The sequence below is a fragment of the Opisthorchis viverrini genome, assembly GCF_000715545.1.
Source record: "Opisthorchis viverrini unplaced genomic scaffold opera_v5_9, whole genome shotgun sequence".
Taxonomy (NCBI): Eukaryota; Metazoa; Platyhelminthes; class Trematoda; order Opisthorchiida; family Opisthorchiidae; genus Opisthorchis; species Opisthorchis viverrini.
In genome coordinates, this window is record NW_008751665.1 from 2,195,324 (window position 1) to 2,199,219 (window position 3,896).

Below are 3,896 nucleotides of genomic sequence, written 5' to 3' on the forward strand. Positions count from 1 at the left end.
CCCGCCACGCCAAAGCTTATCCCATTAGTTCATGGAATCACGGTCTACCGCTGGTGCAAACCTCGTGTGAAGCACGTGTATGGATTACGTCACCCCGACCAGCTAATCATTTGCTGGAGTTTGGCTTGTGCATGAATGGACTACCGGATGCACCGAATGACTGGATCCACGACCCATGCATCAGTCGGTTCCCAATCAGAGCCTTAAATCGCTAAACCAACAGGTTACGGATGTAGTTGATTGATCCACTGAGCCTCTTGCTCCCTGAGCCACTGGTATTTACGTGAAGCCGCTCGTCTGCGCTCGTCATGTAACATGTTTTGGATCTAGCTTGTGAGTCAGTCGACTTCCGTCTACATTAAAACGCACGTGAGCACAGAGTTTGGGAGATTGAGTCCAAATCATTCAACCGAACAGGTGGAATATTGTAAATAACACTCTTGAAATCACGACTGAGAAAACTAATCAGACATGCATTGTCAGACGCACGTGAAGCGTGGAAATCCTAATGGCTAGGGCACATTTTGCTTTAATTAGTGCAGTATCCAGCAACTCATTCACCTTCAAATAAGCTAGTCTACTGAGTGGAAATCATGGTTTTGGTTAGAACCTAACCTGCCCGTGAACTTTGTGGGACCGATGGCAACAAATAAATACCAAACAATGGCAGACTTCTTGAGGAAAGGCGCTACTCTTTCGAAGGGGGGAGTAATGAGCCCTGTTTGAGGACACATACGTCCAAGAGCCAGAGGGAATTTAAATTCCGGATCAATGGTGGCTAGTTTTGTCACGTCACGATAAAAACGATGTTTACTATTCGAGTCTAATGTTGAATGCTGTTGACTTGGTGAATGATAAAACTACTAGCATCAAATCAGTATGCACCTCTTGGTTTGAATTAACCTATAAAAAACAATAAGTTGGCAAAAGACCGATACACAGAACGAGTAGTTTCGATATGCTAGTCTTCCATCACACAGTTGCATTACGCAGGTGCAACCGCAATCTCGTCCTTCCAGCGCGGAAAAAGATATAATCTCCCCCCGAATGCTCCATCGTTGTCGGCAAAGGTACTATACAGACACAAAAATAAAGTGGCCAGTTTCTACAGTAAACGCGTTCCTGCCAGTCTGTCTACACCTGGTTGATTTAATCTGGAAAAAAGTAAGAGTGAGATTATTGAAAAATTCAATAAAATAACCTCCCCAGAAAGCTGTTTACAAAAATAAAACCAACAAATTGATTGTACTTGTGAGAGCACTATCTCCACTCTGATAAGTGATGATGATTGAGTCTCCATTTCATTTCCAAATCACATTCCGCGGACAAAAAGTCATATTTTGATCGTTAATATAAATTTTTGTTCATGTTCATCTTAACTGCAAATTGATAAACTTCGGCATGGAAGCTTTGGAACAAAAATAGGAAAATTATGGGTCCCTTTGAATAATTTAACTAACAGGAACAAAACTGGCACTCATCAGTATATTGAGGGTAGTTTACTGGTTGTCTACAGGCAGAGTCAACTAAACTACAGAAACCCGGCACATGATTTGCAAATCCCTTTTCAGACTTGAAGAGCTCATTAGAACCGTCCGACGTTTCCAATTTTGTTGCGAACAAAACGGACTACGCCAAGTTTCAGCAAATGTTGCGAGTTTAACGACGTAAATACTCAACAGATTTCAATTTGAGGTTGAGTTTACTGTGAGGTTTTTTTACACAAGGGGGCGAAACGTTCCAAGTGGTTACGCGAATTTACGACCGGAAGCTCCGTGGTTCGAACCCGACCTCTGCCTCTCGACTGACCCTGTCTAGGCTTGGGAAAACTGGTAGTATCCCAGCCTTCGTGCTTCCTTCGGGTGGCATGGCAGTTAAGCACCGAAAAGGTGCTACAAATGAACTTTCCTACACAAGCCAAACACAGTTAGGGCAGTTTTGAACAGTGTTCCTTTCGATAGAGTCAGCTGTACGTCTTTAGTTCACAGTGTCGCTCTAGAAGCATTACTTCGCTATGGATTAGCGAAATACACTCATTTGCAAACAAATTTGGTTTTGAGAGAGACTCACCTGGAACCCAGCTGAATCTCTCGTTTGTGTTGTTTCCAGAATTTCCAGAAACCTTATGAATTTATGGATTAGTTTCCCATTCAACAAGGAGTCTACTAATTGGATGTCTGGAATTCGAACATGATGTGAGTTTGAATCTTTTAGCTTTCACCCGACTGTGGTTGTTGAACAGGGACTGGGCTTACAGTATCTTGATTGAAGAACAGAATAAAATCTCACTGGATACTGGTGCACTGCCGAGATTGTTACTACGGCTGAGCGTCAACCTACTGCGCAGCGGAACAATCATGTGAAACAGAGCCGTGCGATTATGCCCCCACGTCTGAATCACGTCCGATTTCATCATGCGCCGGAGACAGGTCAAATAGGGAAACAGAAAGTTCACACCCACTCCATGGCCAAGGCGTACACAAGCGCCAAGACTGCCATCTATGATCAACCGAGAACCGGTGTGGGCGTGTGGGAGACACACTCGTTGGTTGACAGCGGATCGACCATCAAATACGGTGACAAGTGAATCATATATATAGAAATTTCTAATTGCGTTAATACACAGTGCCTTCAGGTCGTCTTCTTGTCTCGTGACTATAACCCGGTAGCGTCAGGGCAGCTGAAGAGATACAACAATTGTATAAACCTCCTTCAAGTAGTAAGACAGGTCCAACGGGCCCAAACTGAAATATTCATGTCTTCTACGACGAGTTGTTAAATCAGCTTGGTCTGTTTATCTATTACCTGTTCTAGCATTTCCTTTTGGGTACCAAACAGAACGAGCAGCTCCTTTCCACATTACCGCGGTCAGGGTGAGCATCAGTGTTGAATGTGTCAACAGTCTTTACAGATACTTTCATGATGGATTTCACTGATGTTGCACCACTGTGTACGCATTAAAACAAGAATTGGAGGTGGGGGCGAATTCGTCAAAACAAACACGCTGCTTGGTTGGTTTGAATGAAGTCTGTCTAATGAAGACTTAATAGAATAGGGAAGGAAGTTACAATATCTTATTTACGGGAGGGATTATGAGATTCAACGTGTGAAGCTGGAATGCACCTTCCGAATTTGTCTTTATTTCATACGTCCAGTAGGTCATTGTAGTGAGGTACTTGTACATTTCCGATGGATGCAAGGATACAGCCTCAAATGGACCGATACAAATGTTGTCAGAGAATTATCAAACCGCGGTATACAGAGAGCAAGAGCAGGTTTTCAAGAATTTTCTATCCTAGGATCCGGGTCCTTCATGATAGAGAACCTGAGGACCTCAGATAATCCCCTTTGCAGTGCTGCTGACAAAATAATTTGACGAACTATTTTGTTTTCAACGACTTTCGTCCTATCAATTTGCTTCGTATTGCGAATCGGTGTCAAAGAACAAGACAATATGGACTACACAGGGACCACGCAAGACCATGGAGTATAGTCTGAAATCAAAATGTTTTTTTTAATTTCTAGTCGTTTTAAAGAATGTCTACGTGTTTCCTTTTTGTCGAAAGTCAAAAGTGAAAGGATCTGACTAGGCAAGCGAGAAAAACGGACGCAACAAAAACAGCCGCGGTATGATACAACACCGACCCGCTTTGTTGTGTACAGCCGGAAAAAGAAGGGTTTGTCTCCCAACTCCCTTCCTCAGTGTGATCACATTTCGTTTGTCGATTCAATGCATATGCAAACAAGTATTCGCTACCACCCGTTACTACTTTAATCTACGGTGAACTAAATGTCATGCCGATGTAAAGCAGCTAGATAAACGATGCAAGGTAAAAAGGAGGACATGACAAATATTGAAGCGGTCTTACCGAACAAAATGTGCATCCACTTTTTAT